The 18,866-nt window shown below is 36.2% G+C and overlaps 1 long non-coding RNA gene across 1 annotated transcript in view; it reads left to right on the top strand.

The window, feature by feature from the left end:
* The first annotated feature begins 449 nt into the window (after positions 1 to 449).
* LOC112904833 overlaps positions 450 to 18,866 on the top strand; it is a 64,225-nt gene continuing 45,808 nt past the window's right edge. The window contains exons 1-2 of the long non-coding RNA XR_003231405.1: positions 450 to 782; positions 886 to 981. This is a non-coding gene — a long non-coding RNA (uncharacterized LOC112904833). The remainder of the gene's footprint in view (positions 783 to 885; positions 982 to 18,866) is intronic.

Here is an 18,866-nt window from a genome sequence, read left to right as displayed (position 1 = left end):
AACATCAATTAATAAAATAACTTACCAATATGTATGTCACTATATATCCCCCATAATTTGAATATATTTTTTCATCAAAAACGGATCACTTCCGATTACTTTCACTTGTACAAATAGTGTCACCGAAATACGTTTGTTCTATTACAAGGAATCATATTACCATAATAAAAACATGTAGCTTAATAAAGGTTGGCGTTGAATGTTTTTATTACGTCACGTTGTTCGGCCATCTTTAATTAAACGTCTATTAATTTGTGCTTCTATTAAAAGCAGGTACTGAACTGTAGAAATGCTGCAATCGTGAAGAATTTGTGAGATATTATTCTTAATGTGACTTTTTAATAAATACAATTGATAATGTAATGTTGCGTGTTGCCTATGCATCAATCTTAACTAAATCCTTTTTCTTCAATTTTTGTCCGTATAATAATAGTACTGGTGTCATCGCTATAAATAACTTTCGCCCTTCCTCTAAACAACAAGCAAACGGCATAGCAAATAGACATCGCATTTCTTCGTGCATTATAAAAACTGTATCACGGAGCTGTTCGTAAAACGAAGTGCATTTGCTGATAATAAACCGGTTGATGTTAACTGTTTTGTACTATTTCATCATTTTAAATAAAATTATCGATAATTGTAAAGAACAAGTGATATATTAGTGGCTTTAAAAAACGATAAAGTATTTAATTTAAATCAAAATTATACGCGTGCAAAATGAAATTAATTTCAAGTGATTACACATTTACATGCAAGATATTAACTGGACGATATAACTTATTGTAAGTATTATTAATACCTATATAGGTATACAGTATATGTATAAAACTAAAAATAAAAACAAATCCAGATAATCAACTAATCTTAGTGTTAATCTCATTACAGGTATTTGTCAACTCATTCGCAAATTAAGGAACGACAATGAGCGGTACATTTATTTTATTATGAAGTATCCACGGAAATTGGTCAGAACTGCAATTGGTAAGTTTTATTTATTTTTTATGGTTCTTACTATAGAAGAGCAAACAATTAATTTGAAATAGTTTTTAATAATTTTTTTGCACAATTAATACAAAATCTGAAGTACTTTTTGATTATTTGGGTTCTTCCTATTAAAATTAGTCAACCAATCGTAGATATTTCGATATCTATGATAAAAAAATGCACTTTTTACTTAAATATTAAAGCGATATTTACAACTTATCCCACTAGCCCGTTGCTTCGTAAGCGAAAATAATAAAAATTACAATTTGGACCCGAATTTGTAAAAATAAAATCCCAACAGAAATAAATTTACCAGGCATTTTAGTTAATATCACAAATTCAATTGTAATAATTAAGAAACTTGAAATAATTTTTAAAGAAACATGTCAAAATTGAGATTATTACAAGTTACCTATTAAATTCTACTATTTCTTCGGCAAATTTAGTCATTTACAATCGAAAATTGTAATTTTTGCGTTGTCATAAAAGTTTAGTTTTCTCCGTGTATCTATAGAAGACACTAATCGAGTTATCTACGTAAATTTTTAAGTAAACCAAAGAAAAAGGGGTCGAACAAAGGTTTTTTTGATATAATTATATAAAAATGAAACCTTATATTATTATGATTATTATTATTATGCTTAACTAAAGTCGTGATGTTTGCATTAGAGAGTAGGAATACGTCGAAAGGAATCTTATGAATTACACATTTTGAAAATTATAGCGAATGAAATTCCATTTTTTACTTTTAAATCAAAAATTTCTTTTGAATCGTTCTCCTTTCCAATATCTGATATCGCTCTGGTGTGGTTTCCTGCTTTTGTCTTTCCAAGCGACCATTTCATTTGATCTGCAAATGTTTAGTTCTGGTGTGGTCGGGACGCCCGTGAAGTAACATTTTATTCGGCAGTAGTAGTCGATACCGAGATAAGAGATGTAATTTGGCGTAACAAACAAATCATGATTTTTCTGACATGGCCCGACGACTGAGAGCCTCGGTTATTTTACAGTTAACCGGTTGTTGGTGTGGCATACCTAGTCAATGGCGCGGTTTCTGACACTTGTAATTTGGACGGGTGTCATGTCAATTCTCCCCATGCTATCCCATCAAATTTCGATACGAATCGTCGACTTTGTACCGTCTAGTAAATGTGGATACAACCACACGACTTTATAACGCACAAAAAAGTCATTATTTATTATGAAGTAGGTGTTTCACACTTAAATGTCTAACAATTTGTTCAACTTAAGTAGTACTAAATGATTAGTATCGTATGGGGTCGATATTGGACTAATTTATCTTATTTAACATAAAAAAGTATTACATCGGTCAGAGATCGAACTCAGACTGAGCTTATTGCCCTGGAAAACATTGAGCTTGCAAGGATTTCGAAATTTCTGCTCATACTTTTTGAACTCTGCAGTAGTAGTAGGCATACGTAATATGATCATTGTAATTTCTAATGCCGGTTTCGGATAAGTTTAGTGCAATTGTTTTACTAATTCATTTTAGTGAGACATTTATTTGCAATAGATTCTTAAAAATCCCACGTGGATTAAAGTTTTTGTTCATGCAAGTATCCACTTCTCGAATAGGAATAAAAAATAGCTGATATGAAATATTAATCTGAAAATTCATTTTTGAATTTTTTACCCACTACACGCTACCTCAAATTAATGAGGGAAAAATTGTTGCTGTTGTCACACCCCCGCCGGGAATCGAACCCGGGACCTGTGCCTTTCGTAGTTTAGTGGTCAGAACATTGGTGCGTAAAGCCAAAGGTCCCGGGTTCGATTGTGTGACAACAGCAATACTTTTTCCTTCATTAATTTGTGGTAGCGTGTAGTGGGTAAAAAATTCAAAAATGAATTTTCAGAATAATATTTCATATTAAACTAACTCACTTCTAAAAGTTGTCTAAATTGTATGTATGTTTAAAAAATAGCTGTTTCAGTATACTCACTCTTACGTGATACTTGACGTGGAAAACTGTCCTGATTACGCAGTCAGGATACGGCTCCGATTTGTTTAATGAGAGATATATTAACTCCATGTTCATATAATTAGCAAAGGACCAGAAAGCAATATCAGACTATTTAGTAAGTGTTACTGAATTTTCCGGTCAGTTATAACTGACACCGTAGTGGCCATTACAATAACAAATTACTTCTAACATTAATGGCACTTGGAGATAAATCGCTAATGAGACTATCAACTTCTTGTATCTGATCCGCCGAATGGGTCCAGGTAGTGGTCGGACGAATAATAACAGTGCGGTGTCTTGTCCAAAGTCTGCGATTGCCAAAATTGGATACATGGGATACTCTGTTTTGCAACCGACCGACGGCGACGTTATCAGAGCGGTCAGTTCTTTGCTGTCCTCGGGACAAGAGATAAAACGACATGCGAATAACATATACACACATAGGTGCGTGAGCTTATACAAAAGTTTTGTTTCGTAACAACACGCGAACTTTAATAAGATCGTTCGATAGTAGTTACTTTTATTTAAACTTTGATTCCGTCATTGTCAGGTGGCAGTGAACTAATAGCGTGGGTGGGTCTAAATTGAAATACTTTATTAAATAATCTTAAGGTGTTTAATATTACTTTACATGATTCCAAGAAAGGGATAATAAGGGTGGTCTTACTTTACCCACGTTAAAACTGTTTCATGTATTCATCTTCATAGGGTCGTCAGTATACTCAGACTAGTTGGACACGCACCTCCGCTCTTTCCTATCCCGAGTTAATCTTCGCATTTCCCAAAAATCTTTTTCGAATTTCTAAAGGCGACTCGACTGTGCGCTATCCTGCGCTTTATATCCCTACTACTCCCTCCGTCCTAACTTATCTGACTTCCTAGATACCTAAAATCAGTCACTTCTAATTTTTCATCTTCTATCTTTATATTCGCCCTTTCCTGACTTTTTCTTCCCTTGCAAACTAGTATTTTTGTTTTACTTTTATTTATTTTCAGACAATACTGTTTTGTCAACACCTTTTCCTTTTTATTTAGATCAGTAAATTCCATCATCATCATAAGGTCGTCTATCCTAAGACTGGTTGGACGCGCACCTCCACTCATTCCTATCCTGAGCTAATCTTTGCATTTCCCCAAAACCAGAACAACCCACATCCTAAATTATTGCGTATCCTATTTTTATATTCGCTCTCTCTTTTCTGCTAGATGCTAATACTGCTATATCATCTGCAAATCTAAGCCTACTAATCTTTTGCCCCTGTATATCTATCCCTACAGTTGTACTGTCTTTAATGATGTTGATCGCGTCTTCGATGTATAGATTAAAAAAATAGAGGTGACAGTGTGCATCCCTGTCTGACTCCCTTCCTAATATCCGCTTCTCTACGTTGCAGCCCCAGCTCTATAACTGCCTGTTGCTCTTTATACAAACTAAGTATCACTCTTCTATTTTTGTAACTCATCCCTACATTTTTAAGTATATTTAACATCTTGTCCCATTTAATGTTGTTATCCGTTAATATTGTCAAAAGCTTTTTATATCTATTTCCTTTTTCTATCGTTTTCTCTATTGTTATCCGTAAAGCTAGAATGGCCTCCCGCGTTGTTCTGTTGCTTCTAAACCCAAACTGATCTTCCCCTAATAGTTCTTCCGCCCTTTTTTTCCATCCTCCTCTATACAATTCTAGTTAAGATTTTTGACGTATGGGAAGTTAAGCTAATTTTTCTACCTATCCGCGCCTCTCTTTTTAGGTATGGTTACTACCACGTTTCGTTTATAATCCTCTGGGACTTTCCCCGTCTCGTAAATGTGACTAACTAGCTTAAAAATACGATCTCTAACCTCTTGCCCTGCATGTTTTAGAATTTTCGCCTGTATCTCATCTATACCTGGCGCTTTATTATTCTTTACGTTTTTTTGATGCTACATCGAACTCTTCCCTTAATGCATTATATTTTATATTAAATTTCCCTAATCCTAAATGTCAATTAATTTTTTCTAATTACTAACGAAACAATGTCCATTATTTATTGGGTAACTTATCTTAATCAAACGAAATTATCGTATAGCCGAGTCTTTCTTTCATGTTACCGGTCTCATTTTTCTTTTGTATAAAAACCATTATTAAGTAGTAATCATAATTAAGTATTATTCACTGTTGTCGCACTATTAGCGGTTTATTTTTGTGGAACTTTAACCATCAGACCGCAGAAAACGGTATTTGAATGGGCCAATGGCTACTAAAACATTTACTTGTCGTAGGCAATTTAGTACTGGGCATCTGTGCGGCTAATTCCCTCTATTCTGCTTCTACGAAACTAGAAGCAAAAGAAATACGTACAATGCTTTTGGGCACAAAATCCGCAGCGCCAAAATACCAACAAAAACTAAGCAACTTCTTTTCCTCTACTCCTGTTTTTAAAGTCATTTTACTTTTTTTGTGTTAGCCGCGTTAATATTAAGGCTATACAGTAATCAACATTAATAGAAAAATTACAGAGTAGCACTGTGAACCGTCAAGATGTTAGTAATGAATTAATTTCTACTGAATCTTAATATTTTATTTTTCTTGAAGGCTAGATTGTGAATAGGAAGGTTACTTTGGTTTTGAAATTTTATCAAAGCAACCTAACCTAACCTAACCTTCAAAAAGTTAGTCTTAATAACTATTCGGGTGTGGACCAATGCTAGGTTACCAGCTTACATAATAATTTCTATTGTAACAGCAATAGCGTACAAAATTCATACATTGTTTGGTATAGGTGACATCACCAAGGGCGTTATTACGCGTATGGTACCCTTGGCAGAAACCAGGGACCATTACTACCTAGCTTTGGATTTCATTGCCTCAGAAATCATAATTATGTTTTTACCAGTACGTAAGTCGACAGTCAGAAAGAAATACGTCATCATAAGTCTAAGAAGTCAAAAAGGTACAACCCTGTATACCTACCTTTAATGATAAACTGATAAGTAGATGATAGCGCTCACATACCTAATACCTGTTAGGAAAATTCTTCGACGCATCATGTTTAAAAGCGCGCTGGGTTGTTGAGAGTCAGGTCTTAGTTTGCCAGCGAAGGGAACGAAAGTGTTCATTTTCGTTTTGATATAATTTCTTGCTAGCAAACATCACTATTTTCTTTACAGTTGAGCAATTTTTGTGTAGTTATACTCTTGCAAATGGTCGCATCGTCAGAAACAAAGTCGTGTCGATTACAATCAATTAAACCATCTATTTTGTGTTTTTTTTTTGTTTTGGTGTATCATAGAATTTCACAAAAATTGAACCAAAAATATTTTAAGTTGTAATTCACGAAACTTTCTTACATATTTCAACTGCATTTTGCATTTAAGATAAAGCAATTCTTTCAAAAAAGTAGTAAGTATTATAAAATGTAATACTTACGTCTGTTGTTGCTCAAAAGGCGAATGGATAAAAATACGCAACATACGCATACACACGAATCACACATTATTGTCTTCTATCGGGCGGTGTAGCTTAACATTTTAAAATAGGATCAGTATCGTGTTCGATATTTGGGACACGTATGTCCTTTGATCTGAATCGGACAATGAACATGTAAGCAAAATTTATTGTTTAAAGGTTATTCCAATCGATGTGTCAGATATATCGAGTACAGAAGTTAGGTTTGTGTATATCTGTACAATATGTGCTCCAATTTGAAACGAATTATGATGAAATATTGCGCGAGACAAAGATGAGAAACATATGACATTTATATGACAAATAGGCTAACGTAACTACGTACAATGTCGTTAAATAGTGATAACAACAACTTGAACTATAAAAAAAATCGAATTACGCATTTCGTAATACTCTCTGTGACATTCGTCCCATATTATAACATATCAAAACCACTACATATTATTCCTTCAAAATTCTATTATCATCTCTTGGACCAATAAAGCTCGAATGCTGCGCTTTTCAACTGCGTATCTAACAACAAAGCAATCTCAAAATTCCTTTCATCGACCTCATAAAGTGCACACGCTTAAATCTGCACGAAAAACTTTGGCACGTGACATTTAAATGCTTCGATGCATTTTTTCCGTTGCCTACTTACCTACTACCTAACATTACAAACGTCTCGTGCAATCTTTGTCTTCGAAGGACGGGACCGCTACACATAGCAAGGTAAAAGTCGGCGGTAACAACACTCCGCAATGTGCCATTGTTTCGTTGATATTTTATGCTAGATGCCATAAGTTACGACCATAGGTAATAAACTGAATAATTGATACATATCACATTTAGGAATAAGTACCTATACGTAATCAGTATATATTTATATGTAAAAGAAAATAGATTTGTGTTCGTATATTTCACTTTGCCGTCACGCACTATGATGGTTGCATGTCGAAAGCTATGGTGGCAAAGGAGGTAATGGAAATTGAAAGTGTTGTCCTAGGGCATTATCAAATTCCGACCAAAGCATTCTGAAAGATATTTGAAATATCCTGTTCATTGTGGTGTGTGTAAATCTGTGTGTGTGTGTGTGTGTAGGTGTGTGTGTGTGTGTGTGTGTGTGTGTAGGTGTGTGTGTGTGTGTGTGTGTGTGTGCGTGCGTGCATGTGCGTGCGTGCGTTTGTGTGTGTGTGTGTGTGTGTGTGTGTGTGTGTGTGTGCGCGCGTGCGTGCCTGCGTGCGTGCGTGCGTGCGTGCGTGCGTGCGTGCGTGTAGTGTAGTGTAGTGTAGTAGCGTAAAGTGTTTTACTATCCTATATCACCGTACGGCCGTTTGTTCTTCTACTCTTTCCAATAGATTTGTAACTGATGTCGTATGAATTAATAACTCTGTTAGTAAATTATTATTAGTATCAGGATGAAGAAACGTATATTAAAGGATAATTAGTCGTCATGAGATTAAAATCCTAATAACTAGGTATATTGTACGGATAGCAGATATTGTGAGTTGATGGTTACAGGACAAAAGTCGGAAATTACAGAAAATACATTTAAACGCTTGACGTATGAAGTGGCAATTTTCTAGTAATTTGCTCTGCTGTTAAGACATTACATCGTCGTAATGACACATTTTTAGGACGAGCGCGCGATTAGTCGCAATTCTATTGCACTTTTACCACGTCCAAATACATATAATGATAGTCAATTTTATATACAATAAATAACATTAATTTAATGATGCACCAAGCAAATAGGCTACTAATGGAACGAGCCACGCCACCGCCTTTCATTCGTTCATAAACGAGGACATGGAATAAAAATGTCTTCCTGTTGAAGAACGTTTTCTCTACCTATTCATAAACCAATAAGATATGTATGCGGTAGCCTGTCAAAAATATCATTCCTTGTCAAGCCTTTCTTTAACCATACCCATTAGGTACCACGTGCTAGTCTGTACCTAATAAATAATTGTACGAATAACTACTAACGACCCTGTCAGTTGATGTCATGTCATCGTTCTTTTTTTTCTTTTTTGAATAGTACGTAGCTAGGTCACCCGGAGGTCGCGGTCGCGGATTGCGAAGGACGTTGAAAGATGTACGTAGACGTATTGCCGAAATATGAAACAGTCTAATTTAGTTCTGAGCACAATTTTATACAGGTTACATAAAATTGTCAGTAACTTTGTTATAATTAGTAATCGCAATCACCGAAAAGTTTTTCAAATGACATTTTTAAATTTTTTTAGTTGAAAACAAGATTTCAGAATTGTTAGTTAATGTTGAATCCATTTTGTTATTTATATTTTCAGCAATAGAATTTCTATGCATTCACTAAAATATGTATGTCATACAACTAATTTGCGTATTCCTTATTTATATATTACTAAGTATTATTTCCCTTTCTAAAATCTTCCGTCCCGTAAATTCATGTTTCATTGCAATATTTATTGGAAAAATCGACCATTCATCGTCTACCTGATTATTGCGCGCTATTCATTTTTTCAAAAACTTCCATTCATTATTAATTTCAATTGCAGACCGCAAATTATTACTTACTCCGACCGCGATATTTTTCACTTTCTCCAGCGTCTTATAAAATAGCTACATAGATATCTGTATAAGTATATATTAACCACGATTTGAGAACCGTACGTAGGGATAATCTGTTACATGTAATCATCAAAGGGCGGCATCATCTTTTCAAAAATACAACGAGTTATGAGGAAATTTATACAAATACTTTCAGCCACCTTTTCATATAAATAATAAAGTAATAAAATTTAGTGGAATGCTGCACATTGTTCAAAAGATCTTGAGAGTTCTGTTGGTTTAAGAGTGATACTTTCAGATAGATGTGTTAGAAAAGATATTGTAATGTTCGTAGGTTTAACAAAATTAACTTTTAAGACTGATAGCGACAAAAACTGTTTATTTACACTACTGTTCTTCTTCAACGGTCAATTTATTACTTCTTTCGGCGATTTTTTGTGTCCTTTCTGGAACCCTCTAGAAACATCCGGATCGTTTAGTTTTTCTTTGAACTGTTTAGCTGCTTTCCTAGAACGCAGGTACGACACACACATTTACAAATACGGCGCACATGAAGAAAGGCGCCCGCGGCTATTTGGCGAATCGATAAGCCGTTCACGCACACGTGTGCCCGATCGCATATAAACACGCTCGTGCTCGCTACAATATATTTCATATGTTCACCAAATTGTGTATAATTGCTCGAGCCACCTGAAAAGTCAAAATACTGTCAAAGAAATGTATAATTTCTATGTTCGGTGAACATTTTGCCTTACCTATATACATAGGTACCTACTCGCCACCAAGAGCAGTTTTATCAAGATTAATGAAATCCCGAAGAAGCTCGTATCATAAAGGTTACGATCTCTCACGAAGGAAATAATAAAAGACATCTATCGTCTAGACAATTTTTTAATTCGGTGTCGAATATTCTCAATAGATAAATCGGTCATTCGACTCATTGCTCATTTTGATTGCTATCAGGACTTGGACGAAAGTCCTTCTCATTACTATAACCTCGATTCCTTTGCAGTGCGAACTCTAATTGCAAGTATAAAAAATTAAATGACAATTAAAATTAAAAAAGTAATTAAAGTGTCAAGTTTTTATGAAAGTTTATGTGGATAATAAATTCTAGAAAAGCTGGCTTATATGGAAAGCCTTCTATTAAAAGCGATCTGGGTGTTAAAAAACTCGCGTTATTAGTACAGCAAATTAGCCGTTAAAAATTATTCGAAGTGGCACGCAATTAATAAAGAGATTAATGCAAATGAATAAATTGAAATCTATCAATTTCAGTCAAAGTTCAATTGATTATATATCTGTTTGTTTTAACAGTTACTACGCACTTATACTACTTCATGTTTAATGACCTTTTTAGTAATAATGAATAATATAAATATTATACAAATACAGCTGGATCACAATTATCACCACCGAGCGAAAAGGCCTAACGCTTTAGATTTAGACCATTGCTTAGTTTGAGGCAGCACACCGATTTGGATCTGACTCCTGCCCATGTCCATTTTTTCCTACGGTTTCCTTAGATCAATTAAATTTATAAGAAATTTCAAACATATTTTCAAACATTTATCTATACAGGCATATGGTGGGGCAGTAGTAATATTTCACAGATGATAATTCTTCCCTTCTCTTCCGTTTTTCTTTCGCCCGTCTCATCTTCCTCACCCCAACTACCAACCACCCTTTCCCACGATCTAAAAGAAGGTCCGAACGAATGTCAGTTCACCAGCATTAGCAGCTGGTAGGAGTAAAATTATTCAAAGCTCTTTTAAGATTTTTCATGACAGCGATGTTCTTTCCTAACTTTTCGTATATAATTGATAAAAGTTTAGATTGGTTGATTCTAAATAATTACATCACACTAGATATTAAGATCGGAATTCAACTCTACATTTTCTAATAATGGTTACTGTAAAATACGTCAACAGAGTGCGCCACTTGGGTTATAAGTAGCTTCTAGTTTATTTTTCACTTCTGGTCCGTTTTCATTCTTTTATTTTCATTGTTTTGTATTTCCGATGTTTACTCATCGTTACTATAAATTTGTGCGTTGTTTTTTCCCACGGAGGTGCTCACGAGTTTCCTGCTGCGAACTTATACATCTTTTTAAATCCTGTCACTAAAACGGTTATTTAATTGTGATTGACAAGTGTACGAAAAAATATTCACGATTTTAATTATTCCCGCAAAGAGCAGTCGGAAAACAAAGAACTGTAAACGATTTAACAGCTCATGACCTTATTGGAAGAGCCGGCTGAAATGGGCTTTTACATGTTATGGTAATAAATTTTAACAAGTGTGCAGAAAACGTCACGACGTTAGTTCTCACATACATAAGTGATTTATGGGGTATGTCTAATCTGTAAACTTTGCGATAGGATATGTTGATAGCGCAATTTTTAAACAAAGGAACGCGCAATCAAGGTTATTTTAAATGCGAAAAAAGTCATTTTTAAGTGGCGTTTTATGTTCGTAAAATTAACGGAGAGTGCAGTTTACGGTGACCCAGTTTATGTAACCGAAAATGGCAAAAATCTTGCTTGTAACTTCCAAACGTATCATTAATAAAGTTCAATGAAGTTGTAAAAGCTTTGGAGGGTCCATTTGTGGGGACCATTTAGTTTATGATGCAATTTCTTCAACATTACCACCAATTACCTACACTTTTTATTTCATAAACTTTTATGAATGATTCTTCTATCAAACGAGAAATGTAAGAAAACTTGGGGTTAATATCCATAAAAAACAAAACCATAGTGTTACAGCATCTTGGGATTTTCACTAAATTTAATTTTCATTAAACCCTGCGCTAACCTCTGCTTTATATCCCTACTACTCCTTACGTCCTGACTTATCTGACCTCCTAGATACCTAAAATCGGCCACTCATATGTATTAAATGATTTCGAATTATGGAAAAAGACAATTTATTGAAGGCCAGCATCACCACATCTTCCAAAAAGCGAACGACGGCCAAAGTGATTTATAATGGTCAGCGTCTGCCCTAAGGGAAACATTACCGACTTGCCTCCGCAAAAGCGCAATTACTGACGTTTAGTTATATGATTAATATTCCTCGTTAAGCCCGTACACACCTAAGCATTAACCAGTGAACCAAGCGGGTAATCATGATTATTTGGGGACCATTAAAAACGCATAAGTTGAATTTTTCATGCACAAACTCGGTGACGAAGACGGCGATTATTATTTCATCGTGACCGAAACCGGGATCGCGACCCGGTACCTACCTACATTTTACTACCTTTTTTTGCAAATATAATAAACACAGTAATCGTTTACCTACAAAAAAGTGCTACAAACACTCAAATTAGAGGTCACATGGGTAGGCACACAAATAGCTAAGTGTTGAACAGACAGTTGAAGTTGTAAGAGAGACTAACCACACATAAAAAGACTACTATTATTACAAGCAACGCTTTAAAATATACGCAGAGGAAATTAATAAATGGTGTGAAAATCTTCGTTCTTCATTATTGTCTGTTTCACTTTCTTAATAGCAGGTATGAAAAATAATTGGTGCTATTCGTAAAGCTAAACGGCACCTACAAAATAAATATTATTAGTAAACAGGCGTTATTCAATTTATTTAACCAGTTGATACACCACTCAACTATTTACACATTTATTGAAATGTATAATTTCTATGTTCGGTGAACATTTTGCCTTACCTATATACATAGGTACCTACTCGCCACCAAGAGCAGTTTTATCAAGATTAATGANAAAATCTTCGTTCTTCATTATTGTCTGTTTCACTTTCTTAATAGCAGGTATGAAAAATAATTGGTGCTATTCGTAAAGCTAAACGGCACCTACAAAATAAATATTATTAGTAAACAGGCGTTATTCAATTTATTTAACCAGTTGATACACCACTCAACTATTTACACATTTATTTACATAATCTATAATTTTACCTCAAATCAATAACTATACAAAAAAAAATATCGACCAAAAATATATAACAACTTAAAACTAACAATCCAAGTAGAAAAGTAAAAATGCACATAAAAAGTCAAATGGCGAACGGTAAAACGAGACTTACATCGACACGTCGTTGAGGTTGAAATGCCTTCCGGTTTTTTACAGCTGGACCCGGGAGTTACTATATAGGGTAGGCAGGTTAGTGATTGACTTACTCCCTCTTTCTTGTCTGGGCAGGAAAAAAGTCGAAGTATGTCGGTACTGAAAAAAAAAACTTTTGGGTGTTTCATTCCCACCAGCCAGTAATGCTGGTGGGCGGGCAGTCCCTCCGGACTACGTCGGAAGGTAGGGCGGAAGGCCCTGTTCAGCCTGCTTTCAGGAATTGTGGGACTGGTTGGGTGGTGGTTAGGGTGAGAAACTTGAGACCGACAAAATGAAGACGGAAGAGAATGAAAGATTATCTGTGGAATATTACTGCCCCTGCATTTGCCTAAGTGATCCAAGGAAACCACAGAAAAACTTGGACCAAGGCAGACGGACCCCGAATCGAATCGGCGTCCTCCCGAATGCTAAGCAATAGTCTAAACCTATTGCTGGACACTGAGGAAAGCGTGGCCTTTTATACCAACCCCAGTACCAAGCAAGGGTTATGGAAAAGTGAAGTTGAGGGTGGGACAGTAAATGAAAGGCGGAAACAAACATCAAAACGATTTGGGGTTTTTTAAGTCGATATCACGACAGAAAAGAAAAAACGGATAGTGAGAAAAGACTAGGCATGCATGAAAACATAGGATTAGAAAAAAGAATCGTGTTTCTATGATAAAAATTAACAAAACAGAAAAGAAAATGTTAAGGAAAATGATAAAAATGAAAGACACGCAAGGAAAAAGAAGAGAGGAACACCAGAGGGCAACTACAATTAAATAAGGAAGTAGAATAAGGAAATAATAATACAATAGATAACAAATAGATAGAAGAGAGTTATTATATACAAGTTTGGTTGTAGCATAGGAAAAACCAGTAGTCATCGAGTAGTTGGAGGATTTGGTTTCGCTATAGTGTATGTATCATAGTGTTATTCGTTGTGAAAATTATGGTGGACGATTTTAGTCATTCCACAATCTATCGAAGGTTTGGTTTATATATCAGAAACGTCGCCCCTTTTATACACGACAACCTACGTGTAGTCACACACGCGTAAAGGTGTAACGGATCCCTTCTTTTATATGCTTTCAGGAACATTATACGAGGGTGGATTGATAAGTTTCCGGCCTAACCAAGAGATGACGCCACTAGGCCTACCTTGAGGTGACATTCTATAGTACCATCCTTGGATAGCTTGTAGCTATAGTTTCAGCCCGATCTCCTTGCTAGTGTAGGTTTGACAGCACGCTGAACAAGACGCCTCTGTGGTTTTCGTAAAAATGGAAAAGCAGGAAAATCGTGCTGTCATCAAATACTTTTATTTGAAGGGGTTAACGCCGAAGGAAATTAAAAAAGAGATGGACTCAACACTGGGGACATCCTCCCCGTCATATTCAACCGTTAAGCAGTGGGTTTCCGAGTTTAAAAAGGGTCGTGTGAGCACCTCTGATGGGCCTCGCTCAGGACGCCCCGTTGAGGTCACAACTCCAGATATGATCGAAAAAATTCATCAAATAGTGCTGGGAGACCGCAGATTGAAAGTGCGTGAGATAGCTGAGACCTGTAAGATGTCATATGAACGTGTGCAACATATTTTGCACCAACATTTGCATATGGAAAAGCTCTGTGCAAGATGGGTGCCGCGTTTGCTAACAGTCGACCAAAAATTGATTCGAAAAAACATTTCTACCGCAAATTTGTCATTGTATAAGCGTAATCCAAGCGAATTTTTGCGTCGATTCGTAACCGTTGACGAAACGTGGGTCCACCACTACACTCCTGAAACCAAAGAACAGTCTAAACAGTGGATTGGACCAGGGGAACCAACTCCAAAGAAGGCAAAAACAATTTTTTCGGCGAACAAGGTTATGGCTACTGTTTTTTGGGATGCAAGAGGTATTATATACATTGATTACCTTGCAAAGGGTAATACTATCACTGGTCAATACTACGCAGACTTATTGCAACGTTTGAGCCACGAGGTGAAAATTAAACGACCTCATCTGGCGAAGAAAAAAATCTTGTTTCATCACGATAACGCACCAGCGCACACGTCAATCGTTGCGACGGCTAAAATCAACGATCTAAAGTTTGAATTGATGCCGCACCCTCCTTACTCTCCAGACCTAGCCCCGAGTGACTATTTTCTGTTCCCTAATCTCAAAAAATGGCTTGGCGGTAAGAGATTTGCGGACAATGAAGAAGTAATCGAAGCTGTAAATGGTTATTTTGAGGAGCTTGACGAATCAGTCTATAGAGATGGCATTAATAGACTGGAACACCGCTATGAGAAATGTATCAGCCTTGGAGGAGATTATGTTGAGAAATAAAAAAAAAAAATTTTTAAAAACCTTGTTTTTCTTGGTCAGGCCGGAAACTTATCAATCCACCCTCGTAAACTTGTAGTATAAAGTGTAGCACATTGATCATCAGTCCTGGTCAATAGATTTTCTTGATCAAAACTAACGAATCCACGTGTTCGGCGTCGACATTACGCGGCACTGTCGCATCGGCCGAGAGAGACGGGTGCATAAAATATAAATTAGTTGGTATGCGTTCGTTGGGAAAGCAATGAGTTAAATAAAGTACGCGACTAATGAAAAAAATGAGCGAACGATTCCAACCACTCGTTCACGGTCTAGCGACGGCACCTGTTGTGCTCCACTTCCTGTAGAGGCTGCTTCGCCCAGACGATCATCCATGACAACCAATATATCTGGGAACTCTTCAGGCGGCTCTCTGTCCTGCATTTGAGATAAATGTTTATGCTTTTGTTATTTAGTATTTCGCTTAAGGTGGCGCGCGTTTCGACCTGCCTCCTTTCTGCCTACTTACCAAGTTATAGGTAATACAAAATATAACAGGTACTTATTAGATACTGCTAAACCAAAAGCGTGCTAGGGTTTTAGGAGTTCACTTAGGACCCATGGGCATTTCGTTAAAATTGAAACGTTACAGAAATTAAAAATATGGGCAAATAGACGCCAGGAGGTTGCAGGGAGAGAAAATTCTTATAAAAATTAGAATGCTCAGTTTACTATTTCAGCTAGAAACGGGCCAATATATTTTAAAGTGCTGTCTTTTTATTAATTCCGTCTCCTAATAAACAGCCAAGGAGAAAGAAAAATAAGAAAAAAAAAAAACAAACGCTTTTGAGTACCCGAAATGTAATGATTTTTCATGATTTTTGAGTACCCCTTTATCCTACAACGCGACGTTTAAGGGGATTCCTTAAGCTGATTCGCTTGTGTATATAAGCAAAAATCCGGATATTATTTTTTCGCAAGTTTTCAAAGGCTCCTAGTAATAATGCTCTGTGCTGGAGACCCATTTCCGTCACATTTCGGTGTAGTGTGCTCGTTTCGAATCCCCTGTAGTCTAACATATAAATTGTTGATTGTTGCGGGTGTGTTGCTGGCCTAGAAATTTTCCTAAGGAACCCTTACACCCTCTTCGATAAAAATTAATTTAACGAAGCCGATATTTTAGGAAATAACGGTCGAATATTTTCTATCTGTGGTCTTCTTAGAATGACAGAACGAGCAATAATAACTAATGTGATTTTCAACTTTTAATAAACAGCATACACTAAAACCAACACCGAAAAAATACTTAAAGATAAATTACCACGAAAATGAACTAAAAAGATGATTGATGCTTGAACTTAATGCTTGAACGTAATGAGCTTATTACATAGAAAAGATGCTTAAATAGAACAACAAAATATAGGGGGTGGAGGTATGTTAGTGGGGTGTTTTTGACCTTAGGCTATGGTTAGTGACTACGTGACTGCAATCACAAAATTGTCTGTGGATTGGGAGATTATCGACCCATCTGGTGACCAACGCGAAGGGACGTTACCTGCCGAGGAAAAACCTACATAATATGATAATAAAGTTCCTTTGTTGCAGGCACGTATTTCTAAGTTTAAACTGCGAATAGCAAAAATGTTTTTTTTTTATTCAAACGATGCATGAATTGCGCTCCAACATAAATGTTATACAATTTCAACAGTATTACATACATACGTCTATTGGTTAACAATTGCATCATCTCATCTATGGAATAACATGTTTATGACTTATATAAATGTTATTACTTTTGTAAGGGGCTAGATCGTGTCTTGCCTTCGTGTTATGAGATTCAGTAATATTCGACAATGTTCTTTTCTAATAAATGGTTTCATACCTAATGACACCGAAATCGAACGCTAGAGTTATAATTTAATCTTCTTGCACTCTGCCAAAATTTTTACTCTACCGGTTGTAGGGGTAGATCCAAAGTCTACCAAACAAGCCGATATCAACATCGCAGCAAATCGTACAATATAAGTATTACAATTTACAATACGTTTACAGCCATTGCAACAATGAGTGATGAAATAAACTTACGAAAACATATTTAACATTTAGAAAGACAAATTCGCACTGTTGGCGTCACATTATCATCGGTGTAACTCATAATTCGATGTTGTCGACATTATTAACGGCATATGTCTTGCAGTCATCGTAATCAAGTTCCTTTTGTAAAACCCCCCGTGAATGAACCTCGAAATGGTTATTCGTGCATGCGGAAAAATAGCAAAGTAATTAACAGCATCAGCATAGCTTCATTGTGTACATCGTCATAATGCATATATTCGTCCGTCTCGCTCTTACTTGGTCTCTGTGCCGTCCTAGAAGACCGAAATGTAGTAGTTTCCCGCGACCTGGAAGGGTCACAGTACACGCCCCCTGAATGATGGACACTAATCGGCTGGATTTCAGGAACTTTTATTACCAGCTCTCCCATAATTAAAGCACTTATTTGTCCAAGTGCCGCGCCAGTGTCTGATTAGTTTTATTGCTCTATCCAGGTGGCCGTGCGCTCTGCGTGTGCTTACACACATACATGGACACTGCAACACGACACAATCAACAACACGTCAAGTGTATCCATACATATGTATAACTATGTACACACGTAGACAAACAACACCGTAAAGTGCCTACAGGATTATTGTATAATTGTTGTATTAAATATAGAAATTGCGGCAAGTCTCTCTAACTACCATTGTACGAATCCCTTTTCTTTAAGCTACTTTAGGACGAGGACTAGCTTTAAATAAAATGGAAGCGGTACTGACAGATCAGTACTGTATGAAAATAAATAAAAGTAAAACTAATATACAGGTATGCAAAAGAAAAAAAGTACGGAAAGAGCGAATATAAAGATAGGAGACGAAAAATTAGAAGAAGTGGCTGATTTTAGATACCTAGGAAGTCAGATAAGTCAGGATAGGAGTAGTAGGGATATAAAGCGGAGGATAGCGCAGGGTCGTGTTGCCTTTAATAAAAAGAAGTCTCTTCTATGCTCGCGAACGGTTAATTTAGAAATTCGAAAAAGGTTGTTAAAGGTGTATGTTTGGAGGTTAGAAGCGTTCGAAATGTGGTGTTATAGGCGGATGATGAGGATATCGTGGGTAGAAAAGGTTAGAAATGAAGAGGTACTGGAAAGAATAGGAGAACAGAGGACTATATGGAAGTCAATAAAAAATAGGCGAGATAGGTTGGTACGACACCTGATTAGGCATGAAAGTTTAGTCAGAGACATATTAGTGGCAGAAACAGGAGTTAGGGTAGAGGTAGAGCTAGATTAGATTACTGTTCGCAAATAGTTCAGGATGTGGGCTGTTCTAGCTTTAGGGATATGCGAAGTTTAGCTCAGGATAGGAAAGAGTGGAGATACGTGTCCAACCAGTCTTAGGACTGACGACCTTATGATGATGAGGACGAGGACGAGCGTAATTGTTTATGAACTATCAAACAGCTTCCTTGAGAAAGGAC

The sequence above is a fragment of the Agrilus planipennis genome, unplaced genomic scaffold (genome assembly GCF_000699045.2).
Source record: "Agrilus planipennis isolate EAB-ADULT unplaced genomic scaffold, Apla_2.0 scaffold98, whole genome shotgun sequence".
Taxonomy (NCBI): domain Eukaryota; kingdom Metazoa; phylum Arthropoda; class Insecta; order Coleoptera; family Buprestidae; genus Agrilus; species Agrilus planipennis.
The sequence above is the reverse complement of the archived record's forward strand: the minus strand, read 5'-3'. Positions and strand labels throughout refer to the sequence as shown.